The sequence below is a fragment of the Carcharhinus amblyrhynchos genome, chromosome 17 (assembly GCF_965287045.1).
Source record: "Carcharhinus amblyrhynchos chromosome 17, sCarAmb.v2.hapA, whole genome shotgun sequence".
NCBI lineage: Eukaryota > Metazoa > Chordata > Chondrichthyes > Carcharhiniformes > Carcharhinidae > Carcharhinus > Carcharhinus amblyrhynchos.
The window spans coordinates 6,869,609-6,883,199 of record NC_137340.1 but is presented as its reverse complement, the minus strand read 5'-3'; the positions used below and the strand labels follow the sequence as shown (position 1 = coordinate 6,883,199).

The window sequence follows — 13,591 nt, the reverse complement described above, 5'->3', positions numbered from 1 at the left end:
AAAGGATATGAACCCAGTGCCAGAGGTGTCAGTTATTTGATCTATTATTGTCACACCTATTAGTATACAGTGAAAAGTTATGGGACTGTTAATGATCTGGAGGAGGACATTGCAAGCAAAATTGCAGGCGTGAAGCACATAAAGTAATCAACTGAATTTACAGTTGTTTAGGTAAATGGATTAGTAGGTAGTAGGAGTCACATGGTGATCAAACTGTCCTCACAGTTGCTCAACCATACAAAAAGAAACAAAGTACTATGTTCAACTGAGTCAGCAGAGGGACAGAATCCAAAATCAAAGAATTACTTCTGTACAAGCAGTTGGCGAGAGAAGCATTGTGTCTTGTCCTGGTCATCTATTCATAGCAAGGATATTATTGGTCTGGAGTGGATGGGAAAGTGAGGGTTTGCAAAGAGAGGTTCCAGTAGATGGATTTGAGCTCTCTCTGGGCCCGAGATAACATTGAAGGGAACTATTAAAGAACTTTTCCAAGCTTGACAAAAGTTGATTTGGGTAAACTGTTCACTCTGGTGAAAAGGTTTTCTGTGGCAGGGACGCGGATTCCATTCAATTCACTCAGACAGATAACTGTGGAGTAAAGAGTCATTGAGGGAATAGTTTAAATTACTTCAAGTCCTAACAAGGTGGAATTCTGGACGTAGAAGGGACTGAGAAATAGGCTAAGAAAGAGGGATCCTGGTTTTTGAGCATGAATCAAAATGAGGTGGGTTTACATAACCCTACAGTCTGCTCATGTGTCTTAAAGTACAGTTTTAAATGGTTTGGATGTTTAGGATACGCATGCGAGACCCTAGCTATGACTGTAACACTACATTCTGCATTGTCTCCTTCCCCTCCCTTTGTACGGTATGCTTTGTCTGTATAACGCACAAGAAATAACACTTTTCACGGTATACATGTGACAATAATAAATCAAATCAAAGTTATTTAGACAATTGCAGTCAAAATGCAAATTCCTGTGCAGACTATTTAAAAGCATAATCAGTCCCTTGTACTAAGACCAGCTAAGATCGGCAATAAAGTACGTTAGTTAAATCACACCCACATAGGTGAGCTGTTTCCAGCTGTAACAGTAATTAATTCCAAATGGTTTTGGAATTCTTACTGATATAATTTTGACACAAATTGCTCAATATTTCTAGGCTGATTGCAGGGAATTTCCAAGACTATCAAAAGCTCTTTTGTTATTGCTTCTCAAGCTGTGGACAACACGGGCAAGAATGTGTTTATTGCCCATCCCTAATTTCTCAGGGATGGAGGAGTGCTCAGCGGATATATTTTTCTCAAAAACCGAATTGCCTTTAAGGACATTCGTGGGACACGGGCGTTGCTGACTGGCCAGCATTTATTGCCCATCTCATGGGCAGTTGAGAGTCAACCACATTGCTGTGGCTCTGGAGTCACACGTAGGCCAGACCGCGTAAGGACGGCAGATTTCCTTCCCTAAAGGACCTCAGAATCAGGGCACTTGGCCCACATGTAGGCTGAAAAAAATGTTGGGGCAGAGGGTGGTGGCAGGCCCCTTTCTGAACTAAATTATTGATTTTTTTTAAGAAATCACAGAAGCTTTCATGGTCAATTTTTCTGGTGACATTCCACACGGGTCCCTGGCACTGCTGCCCCACAGCGCCAGGGACCCGGGTTCGATTCTGGTCTCAGATGACTGTCTGTTTGGAGTTTGCACATTCTCCCCGTGTCTGCTTGGGTTGGTCATGCTAAAATTGCCCCTTAGCGTCAGGGAATTAACAGGGTAAATGCATGAGGTTCGTGGGATTGTTGTCAGTGTAGACTCGAAGGGCCAAATGGCCTCTTTCCCCACTGCGGGGATTCTAAGAAAATTAACAAATTTGGTGACCGCAGTTTGAGAACCTGGTGGGAATTGAAGCGGTGACCTTGTGTTTTAATCCAGCACCATAAACGCTACATAATCATATCTTTCAATGTTGCAGTGTTAACAGACTTCTAAAGTAGCTAAGAAGAAATGACACTAAGAAACTGTTTTTTTTAAACTCCTTATTGCATATTAAACACAAGTCATAGAAACATAGAACAGTACAGGCCCTTTGGCCCTCGATGTTGCGTCGAGCAAACCCAAGGTCAAGCTATCCCACTTCCTATCATTCTGGTGTGCTCCCTGTGCCTATCCAATAACCATTTGAAAGTTCCAAAAGTGTTCGACTCCACTATCACAGTGTATTCCACACTCCAACCACTCTGAATAAAAATCTACCTTGGACATCCCTTCTATATCTCCCACCATGAGCCTTAAAGTTATGCCCCCTCGTAACAGCTACATTCCACCAGAGGTAATAGTCTCTGCACGTCCACTCTATCGATCCCCCTCATCATCTTATAAACCTCACAGTTAACAGAGTTGAATGATCTGGCCTTTTCTACCTCCAAAAGCTGTGACTTGTCTCAGGTTAAGTTTAACCACAGCTTGAAGACTTGTGTAGGAGTTGAATTCCATTTACCTTATTTCATGATTTTTTTTTTGGATAAATCATGTGACTATTATAATGATCTGACATGCAAGTATGGGCAGAACAGAACTAAACTGGTTGGGGGGGGGGGGGGGGAAACATTTGTAAAAACTGGAAGCGATCTTGTTGCACAAAAAAAAATGCAGAAGATCAGTGAAGGTTTTTGTTTCAAAATCGATTGCTGTTAAGATGGTGCCACACAAAACAAAAGATTAGACTTACTGACCAAGGTTTATAAAAAAGCTGCAGCCAGTTCCAGGGCACTTAGTGACTGCAATTTAACAGAAAGAATGCATTCATTTCTCACAATAAATGTTTTTTGTAGGTTAAAGGGTTAGTCACATGATGACAAAATCTTACTTTTGCCAAGGTTACGACTGAAGGCCTTGCAGTGCAAGTGGAATTAATAAGTGAGGAGATACTGGATCCAAAGCCATATACAGTGTCTTCCCAAGGACTATATGCAAAGTGCAGAGAAACACATTGACAGCATTGATTTCCCCTATGAACATACACGTAGCAATGTTGATTTCGCAAGCAACGATTCTTTAACCAAAAGTTAGCTCTATAACACAGCCCCGTCATATATGAAGAAACAAGTTAAAACCAAAACAACTTGCAAAAGGAGCACGCATGTTTCAACAAGTTACATTTTCAAGTTCCATTCCTAGTGCCCATGTTTACAAACTGATTCAACAGGCAGTCCATTCGCGTGATACTACGGTTTAGCAGAAACTTGGTGGCGCAGTGGTTAGAGCTGCTGCCTCGCAGCGCCAAGGACCTGGGTTCGACTTCCGGCTTGGGTCACTGTCTGTGCAGAGTCTGCACGTTCTTCCCATGTCTGCATGGGTTTCCTCCGGGTACTCGGGTTTCTTCCCACAGTCCAAAAGACGTACAGGTTAGGCGCATTGGCTAAATTTGCCCTCAGTGTACCCAAACAGGCGCTAGAGTGTGGCGATTTGGGAATTTTCATCGTCATTTCATTGCAGTGTGAACCTAAGCCTACTTGTGACTAAAAAAAAACTTTGAACAGGACGAAAAGACAGAGGTGCTAGATAAATTGCAAAAGGACGATTCACTGGGATGATAGCAGAACTAAGAGTTCATAATTTTCAAGAAATACTGAACAAACTGGGACTCTTTTCTAAAAGCAGAAATGAGGGATGCCCTCATGAAGGGCTTTAATATGGTTAACAAAAAAAAACAGCCAATTCTACCTAATAGCTCACCCACTCTTCTATAGTTAATCCCATTAACATATCCTTCTATTCCTACCTGCCTCACGTGCTCACTTATCTTCCTCGAAGTGCATCTCTGTCATTCACCTCAACCATTCCTTGTAGTAACGTACTGGTATCCGAATCAACATTTGGATCAAATGTGCAAATGGGGTTGGCTCTCAATTTCCCTCGGCAACTAGGGATGGGCAGATTCTCACATTCCACGAATGAATGAAAAATATAATGTTTCTACCAAATTCCTTATGGAGGGTGTGAGGGGAAGGTGGCTGATACCAAAACTGGAGTTGTAAATACAAGATAAATCACTAATAATTTCAATAGGGAATTCAGGAGACACATTACTACCCAGAGAGTGGCTAAGACATGGGCCTTGTCTCCACTGCTATATACATGTAGCATAGATGCGTCCTACAGGGAAGCTCAAACTAAATGGGAAAGAAATGGAAGGGTTAGCTGGTGAGTGAAGGAAAGTTGTGTAGAACCTGAGCACTAGTATAGACCAGTAGGGCCAAATGTAACACCAAATGCTTCATTTGGAGATGCACACAGATCCAGTGGGATTTGAAGGCTGAGAGATGATTGCACTCATCTGGACAAGTACTGACTCCAAAGAACTTCTGCAGTCAGTCTCATTTTAATAAAATGGTGAGGAGTTCTACACTTACCTGAAGCCTGGAGTTCAGAACCCAGGGTGGTGGGAGGGAAAATAATCACACAGCAGCCAACAAGAAACAACGAAAAAACATTTAAAAGGCGCAGAACTTAATGATAAAGATCCTTACGCGGGAGCTAAAAAAATTCCAGCTTCTCTGTTCTTAAAAAAACCTTCAACATTTTTACTGCTTATGTCAGCCTTTGGAGATATGAAAACAATAGCAAGTAACAGCCACGGGTAGATGTACAATTGCTGGATTATTCCAGTTTAGCAGATCGGAGAAGACCTGGGGATGTACATTAAAAGGCCAAGGAAAGGAAAAGACTGGATGTTGGGCAGAGTTCATACCCCACAGGTTGCAAGTCTCTTGTAGCTCTGAGGATTTGGCCTTTTGCAATCCTTCTGTGCTTCTTCCAAATTATGCCCAATATGGCGGAGTACTGAAATAGCCAAAACGTTGCACTCATCTTCCCATCCTTCTTAGAAACAGGGGCGGTGCCCGGGAACTGGAGATCTGCAAATATTATACACTTCTTGAAAAAGGATGCAAGGATCACAAAGCAACTGCACAAGAGTGCTGAAACAAGAAAGTAAGAGTGATCCTTTGTAAAACACTGGTTTTGCCCTTGCTGGAATAATGTACCATAGATACTGACACGGACCACAACTGCAGGCTGTTCTGCCTCCCCATCTCAGTATTCAGCAGCTAGTGACTCTGGCACAAGAGAGGCAACATGCCATCCTGGAATCATGTCCACAGCTGTGCAAATGCCCGCCTGTCCCCCTAACCAGGGAATCCTCTATCGCTGTTGCTTTCCTATTCACCCTGAGACAGCTAAGCCAGCCAGGGAGCCATGGACCTGGTTCTGGCTGCACTATAAGAAGTCTCACAACACCAGGTTTAAGTCCAACCAGCTTATAAACTTAAACCTGGTGTTGCGAGACTTCTTACTGTGTTTATCCCAGTCCAACGCCGGCATCTCTACATCTGGCTGCACTCCCCAGAGCAGCCATCATTCTTACCAGCCTCAAGAACTGAATTCTGCTTGGAGAATGCAGTGTAACCAGGGGATACCTGGCTGGTCCTCCTCGAGTGCTTGCAGTCCGCTGTTCCCTCTCTGCTTCCCTCCTCTTGAGCTGGAGGGTGGCCCTGATAATAACTGTGCTATCCACACAAGTCTCAGCTGTCTGGACCCATTGCAGTGACTCCAGTTGCTTCTCAAGCTCTGAAACGCAGAGCACGAACTGATGCAGCCGATAACATTTCCTGCACAAGTGACTGCCCAGAGCACATTCAGCCATCACTCTACGGGACCCAAATGCCCTGCCGTGTCTCCATTCATTAGACAATTAACTGGCTTATCAGAAATAAACACTGGTTTAAACTTGAGACTTGCCAGCGACTCACCAAATCGACTGTCAACTGGCAGGACTAGAGGGCACAGCCTCAAGATAAGGGGGGGGGGGGGGGTGCCGTTTAGATCGGAGTTGAGGAGGAACTTCTTCACTCAAAGGGTGGTGAATCTCTGGAATTCTCTGCCCGTTGAAGTGGTGGAGGCTGCCTCGCTGAATATATTTAAGTCACGGGTAGATAGGTTTCTGATAGACAAGGGAATTAAGGGTTATGGGGAGAAAGCGGGAAAGTGGAACTGATCCAATTCAGATCAGCCATGATCTTATTGAATGGCGGAGCAGGCTCGAAGGGCTAGATGGCCTACTCCTGCTCCTATTTCTTATGTTCTTATGATTGCTTCCCGTGTGCTGACATCATTTTAGAGATGGTCACTTCAAAGTTTTTATTGAACTCTCATCAGCTTTTCTGGAAAATTCAGAATCCTCCATCCCTTCTGCCTTAATTAGAATTTTGTCCCCTCTGGAGTTGATAAGTTAATTATTAAATAATCCAATTGGCTTTAGTTTTCATACTAATTCATTGATTTAGCCTTCCTTTATAGTGGAATTCAAATGAAATTAAAATGTGGCTGGTAATATTTACCCCATATGACATCTTGTGCACTGCCTCCACTTTATCCCCATTGTGCTCTTGGGTCACTGCATTCACTGCTGGCGTACAGTGCCAGCAGCGTGTACAAATGCACGGCAGCACTCAAAGCAGATTCCTCTACCATCTTGAAGGGCAAGGGCAGCAGCCGCATGGGCAACACCACAATTTGCAAGTTTCAAGTCGAACACTATCCTGATTTGGAATTCTGATATTATTCCTTCCCTGTGGTTGGTTCAACATCAAAGGACTTCCTCCTGAACAGCACTGTGGGGTAGTGCCTCGCCATCTTCTTAATCCCAAGGGAATTTTGAGACCAGCATTTGTTGCCCATCTCATCGTCATACTCACGAACAATAAGATAACAGCTCTGTACATTTATCAAACTTATCACGTGTACTGCCTACAAGACCTGGAAACAGATACAGAAGAGCGAGCCCTAAATTGTAGGTTCAAGACTTATCAATTTTGTTGTAACTTTGGGCAACACAGTGGTTAGCACTGCTGCCTCACAGCGCCAAGGGCCCAGGTTCAATTCCAGCCTTGGGTGACTATGTGGAGTCTGCACATTCACCCTCTGCATGGGTTTCTTCTGGGTGCTCTGGTCTCCTCCCACAGTCCAAAAACGTATAGATTAGGTGGACTGGCAATGCTAAGTTGTCTCTGAGTGTCTAAGAGATGTGTAGGTTAAAGGATTTAGCAAGGTAAATACATGGGGTTGTGAGGATTGGCCTGGGTGGGCTGCTCTGTTGGTGCAGACTCAGTAGGTCTAATGCCCTCATCCTGCACATAGGAATTCTATGATTTACTCAGCGTCACTGTCAATGGACCACAACCTCACAGCGGAACCACACCCTCCTAGCAAACATTGTCGCATTCGCTCAGCAACACTTGCCCCAACGGATGCAGTTAATAACATTTGAGAAGCATTGAGATGAGCACTTGAAACACCATAGCGTACAAGGCTATGGACCAAGTGCCAAAAATGGGATTAGAGTAGATTGGTGCTCGATGGGCCAAATGGCCTCAGTTTCAGCAGGTGTGGATAAATCTCAGCGTACAGGTGAGAAAGGGGTTGTGAGCAAAGCAGTATGAACCTGCTGGCTGGATGCCACATGAAGTCCAACATCAAACAAATTGTAAAATACAACAAGTACAATGAAACTGAGCAGCCACAGCACATTTCTGCTGCTCTTTAGTAGGAAAGGAATTCTAGAATCTAGTCGACTGATACATTATATTTGATACCTGTGTGGTCAGCGTGTGACCGAATGCAGAAGAAGAAACTTTAACTGCACTTCCCTGGCAGGAGGCCCACGGTAAGAAGTCTCGCAACACCAGGTTAAGCCCAATAGGTTTATTTGGTGGCAAATGCCACTAGCTTTCGGAGCGCTGCTCCTTCGTCAGCTATGTGGAGAACTCCCCACTCACCCTGACAAAAGAGCGGCGCTCCGAAAGCCAGTGGACCTTACTTATCAAATAAACCTGTTGGGCTTAACCTGGTGTTGCGAGACTTCTCACTGTGTTTATCCCAGTCCAATGCCTGCATCTCCACACACCAGAGACCCATGGACCAGGTGAAAAACTGGTTTTACATCCCACTTGGTATCAGTCTCCACTGGCAAATAAAAGTGAGCTGGTGTAAGACCATTATCAAATCCAATCTCATCAAGTTTGCTAGCTGGCAGGTTAGGTTAAAAGTGCCCCAAAAAAGTACCAGCCTGGAATGAGATGAAGACAGCAAGAGTGAGAGCTGTGGTGAACTTTACTTTGTATTGGCAGCTCCGGGCCTATGGTGCAGGCTGTTGATAGGTTTCCTTGCGGTACATGGCAAAACTCTACACTTCTGACAGGCAGCTTTGCCCTGGCATTGGCAGGCACAGTGTGCCAACACTTACAGGCCCTTTTGGTGGCACAATATTTAATGTTGACTAGTTGCCTATTGGTCTCCTTGGTTAGCCTTCACTGATCCCGTATCTGTAAGGCAACTTTCATCACTGACTTGCTACCCATCACAGGACTCTGCACCTTGTACCTAGATGCATTTGGGCTTTCCAAGCCCATTCGCAAAGAAACACTGTTTTTGTGCACCTCTTCACCCCCACAACCAGCCCTCGTCACCCCCAAAGTTTTTGTGTGAAGTTTTCGCTCACAGCCTGTTCTGAGTAATGTAGAGTGCCAATTTGAGGAATATTTAACCTCCCCCGCCCATGGTACAACTTGCCCCTGCCAATTTCAAATCAGTGGGAGAGCAAATCCAACAGGATGTAAAAATACTGTTCCTAATCCCATGGGTTTTCCACCCACTGAGATCGGTTTAAGATCACCTCCGATCTTTCTGGGACACGTAAAACTAAACTTGCTACAATGAGCAGCTAAAGAATAATTCCTCAGGCACGCAGCATAAATTTCAGAAACATTTTTTAAAAAAGCCTGAGAGAAAACCAGAACAGAAATACAAAAACGTGTAGTGAACACCACAAGAGAAATCTTTATTTTCTCTATTCTTTCATGGGGTTTGAGCATCACTGGCAAGGCCATCACTTGTTACCTCCCTAATTGCCCTTTAATTGAATGGATTGTGTGGCCATTTCAGACTGTGTTTAAAAGTCAACCATATTGCTGTGTGTCTGGAGTCACAGGCAGCCAGACCAGGTAAGGACGGTAGATTTCCTTCCCTTAAGGACATTAGTGAATCAGACAGGTTTTTTTTTTAAAACAACATTTGATGATAGTTGTCACAGCTACCATTACTGAGATTAGCTTTCAAATTCAGGTTTATCAGTTTGATTTAAATTCCACCAGCTCCAATAACACTTAAGAAGCTTGACACCATCCAGCACAAAGCAGCCCGCATCCACTCCCTCCACCACCGACGCTCAGTAGCAGCAGTGTGTACCATCTACAAGATGCACTGCAGCAATTCAACTAAGATCCTTAGACAGCACCTTCCAAACACACGACCACTTCCATCTAGAAGGACAGGAGCAGCAGACACATGGGAACACCACCCCCTGCAAGTTCCCCTCCGAGCCACTCACCATCCTGACTTGGAAATATATCACTGTTCCTTCGCAGTCGCTGGCTCAAAATCCTGGAAATTCCCTCCCTAACAGCATTGTGGGTTAACCCACGGCACGTGGATTGCAGCGATTCAAGAAGGCAGCTCACCACCACCTTCGAGGGCAACAAATGCTGGCCTAGCTAGCGATGCCCATGTCCCACAAATGAATAAAAAAAGCTGCTGTTGTGGGATTTGAACCCCGTCCCGGGGCATAAGCCTGTGGACTATTAGTTCAGTGACATTACCGCTATCTTCCCGCACAACCACTTTCTGTAAGGTGTTTCGCCGTCAGGATGTTAAAGAGTGGCCCCATGTCTCCTCCCGAGTGGCTACGCCAGATCCCATGGAGCGAGGAAGGTCTGCCAAATGTCCTGCACAGCCTACACCCCTCAACCGACACTACATTTAAGTGCTGCTTCTCGGAGTCGGTTAATGTAAATTGACTCCTTTGTTTGATGGAGAAAACAGGGAGGATTTCTGGCTCGGAGGAATAGTAAGCAGGGGTGACAGACACAAGATAATTGGGCGCACACGTGTGCACACGCACATATGCACTAGAATATTGTACATCTGAAACAAAAATAGAAGATACAGGAAAATCTCAGCAGGTCTGACAACATTTGTGGAGAGAGAATGGAGTTCTGACGAAGGGTCATCTAGACTCAGAACATAAGAAGAACATAAGAAATAGGAGCAGGAGTAGGCCATCTAGCCCTTCGAGCCTGCCCCGCCATTCAACGAGATCATGGCTGATCTGAAGTGGCTCAGTTCCACTTTCCCGCTTTCTTCCCATAACCCTTAATCTCCTTGCCTACCAGAAACCTATCAACCCGCGTCTTAAATATATTTAGTGAGGTAGCCTCCACCACTTCAACAGGCAGAGAATTCCAGAGATTCACCACCCTTTGAGTGAAGAAGTTCCTCCTCAACTCCGTTCTCAACTGCTCCCCCTTTATCTTGAGGCTGTGCCCTCTAGTCCTACTGTCCTTTCTGAGCGGGAAGAGTCTCTCCACCTCTACCCTATCCATCCCTTTCATCATCTTATACGTCTCAATGAGATCTCCCCTCATCCTTCTAAACTCTAACGAGTACAAGCCCAGTCTATTCAGCTTCTCCTCATAGCTCAACCCCCTCAACTCCGGCATCAGCCTAGTAAACCTCCTCTGCACTCCCTCCAAGGCCAAAATATCCTTGCGCAGGTGCGGCGACCAAAACTGCACACAGTACTCCAGCTGCGGCCTCACCAATGCCCTGTACAGTTGCAGCAAGACCTCCCTACTTTTATATACATAAGAACATAAGAAATAGGTGGAGTAGGCCAACTAGCCCTTCGAGCCTGCCCCGCCATTCAATAAGATCATGGCTGATCTGTCGTGGCTCAGTTCCACTTTCCCGCTTTCTCCCCATAACCCTTAATCCCCTCTCTTATCAAAAACCCATCAACCCGCGTCTTAAAAATATTTAGCGAGGCAGCCTCCACCACTTCAACGGGCAGAGAATTCCAGAGATTCACCACCCTTTGAGTGAAGAAGTTCCTCTTCAACTCCGTTCTAAACCACCCCCCCTTTATCTTGAGGCTGTGCCCCCTAGTCCTACTGTCCTTTCTGAGCGGGAAGAGCCTCTCCACCTCTATCCTTTCCATCCCATTCATCATCTAATACGTCTCAATGAGATCTCCCCTCATTCTTCTAAACTCTAACGAGTTCAAGCCTAGTTTATTCAGCCTCTCCTCATAGCTCAACCCCCTCAACTCCGGCATCAGCCTAGTAAACCTCCTCTGCACTCCGTCCAAGGCTAAAATATCCTTGCGCAAGTACGGCGCCCAAAACTGCACACAGTACTCCAGCTGCGGCCTCACCAGTGCCCTATACAGTTGCAGCAAGACCTCCCTACTTTTATATTCAATCCCCCTCGCTATGAAGGCCAGCATCTCATTCGCCTTCCTGACCACCTGCTGCACCTGCAAGCTGGGTTTTTGCGAATCATGCACAAGGACCCCGAGGTCCCTCTGCACCGTCGCCTGCTGCAGTTTTTCTCCACGTAAGTAATAATCCATCCTACCATTATTCCTACCAAAGTGGACCACCTCGCACTTGCCAACATTAAATTCCATCTGCCATTTCCTGGCCCATTCGCCCAGCCTATCTAGATCCTTCTGCAGACTCTCCACACCCTCCGCACAATTTGCCGTTCCACCAATCTTGGTGTCATCAGCAAATTTCGACACCCTACACTCGGTTCCCTCCTCCAGATCATCTATATAAATGGTAAATAGCTGAGGCCCCAGAACCGACCCCTGGGGCACTCCCCTAGTCACCATCCACCAATCCGAATAGCACCCATTGACCCCCACTCTCTGCCTCCTATTTGACAACCAATCCTCTATCCACGCTAACACCCTACCCCCAACTCCAATCCCCCTAACCTTCTGTAACAACCTTTTGTGCGTTGGCTCTATTCTCGCTCCACAGATGCTGTCAGACCTGCTGAGATTTTGCAGCATTTTCTGTTTTTGTTTACTTGAAGGGGGTTAATTTGCAGGGTTAAGAGAGAAAAGCTGTGGTGGGAGATGAATTGAATCTCGGAGAAAGCAGGCACAGGCACGACAGGCTGAATGGCCTTTGTGTGTGCTGCACGATTCTACAATTGCTGACATTACAAACTGTATCAAAGCTCTCAACAGTTATTTGGACATCCCGAGGTTCAGAATGGGTTTTACAAACACAATCTCTTCCTTCTCCTTGAAAAGGTCCATAATACATGGAGTCCCTGTTCAAATGAGCTCTTGGGGTTGTTGTTGGGGTGGGGCAGCGGGGAAGAGATGAGCAATCTTGGAGAGGGGGGGTGGGGGGGGTAGTGAGAATAATCTCTGTGCAAAAGCAGGAAGAGAGGTGCCAGATGACCAATGTTTCTTTCCGCACACATTTCACGAGGCAGGGGCACAACATGCAAGTGTGAATGAGGGTGCAGACAATGTGGCTGGGTGTACACTGCGGGCAAATAAAATGAGGCATCACAGTTACCCTCCAATTGTCCGAGCTCCCTCTGCCCAGACAGCACCAAAACATCCTACCGAAATGACGCGAGAAACCCAACCTGTTCAACAGAGATGTTCAGTGGCAAAATCTTTTGGGCATTAGCAGGCTGGGCCCTGACAAGTGCAGTCAAACCCATGGTTTGGCATATTCTCCTGTTTTTGCAAATACCTTGGCAAAACGCACACTAAAGATGACACCACCCCCCCCAACCCGGGTTAGGACAGTGGTCACTTGTTGGTTTTAATCAGTTACTGCTGACACTTCATAAAAACACGGAAATCAAGTGTCGTTTTGTCTGCCTTTTGTTTCGATCGACAATGGAGTCTAATGCCGCTGCTGACGGCTGCAGCTTTTAAATGGGGCTGCGAGCTTTACAGAGCCCACTGGAAAAAAAAAATGACAAAAGCTCCAGAGAACCAAGGGCTGTCCAAACTGATCAACGCTTTGCGTAAACATGGATACTGCTCAGCACTTCATAATCCCCCCCATTGAGGCTAAATGTTTATCTTGGCTTAGCTGAATTAACTGCAGAATTATATCACTCACTCCACAATATTAAAAACTTCAATTTGCTGACGTTCTATTAGTAAATTGACTCAAACAGATTTTTGATATCTAGCTCAGAAGAGATTTTTGGTGGCGATTAATTTTACACTTAGATTGAGATCTGGCTGATAATTGTTCATACTCACCGCACCCAGGCACAATTTTCCAGCATTTTCCTCAGCCTTACTCTGGCACAATACTGGGCGAAGGTCTACATTACAGTTGCTGGCCTGCACTGGTTCCTGATCCATCAATACCTCAACCTTAAAACATCTTTGTTTTCAAGTCCGTTGCCGGCTTTACCCCCTCTACATCACTAACCCCCTCCAACCCTTCAATCCTCCAATGTCTCTGCATCCCTCCCAAATCTAATCTCTTGCGCATCCCTAATTGTTGTAGCCCTCAGCCCCAAGTTCTGTCATTTCCTCTTCAATTCTCTCACTCAATACGCTCTTTAAAGCCTACCTCTCTGACCATGGTATCTTATGTGCCCTAATGTGCTCAGTGACCTCTTTTGTCCAAGGAACTTTGCACAGAAAAA

The 13,591-nt window shown here is 45.4% G+C and overlaps 1 protein-coding gene across 9 annotated transcripts in view; it reads right to left on the bottom strand.

Moving 5' to 3' along the window:
• The window catches only part of LOC145354308 (ankyrin-3-like), a 736,920-nt gene that overhangs the window by 698,846 nt on the left and 24,483 nt on the right, over window positions 1–13,591 (bottom strand). The window lies entirely within an intron of this gene.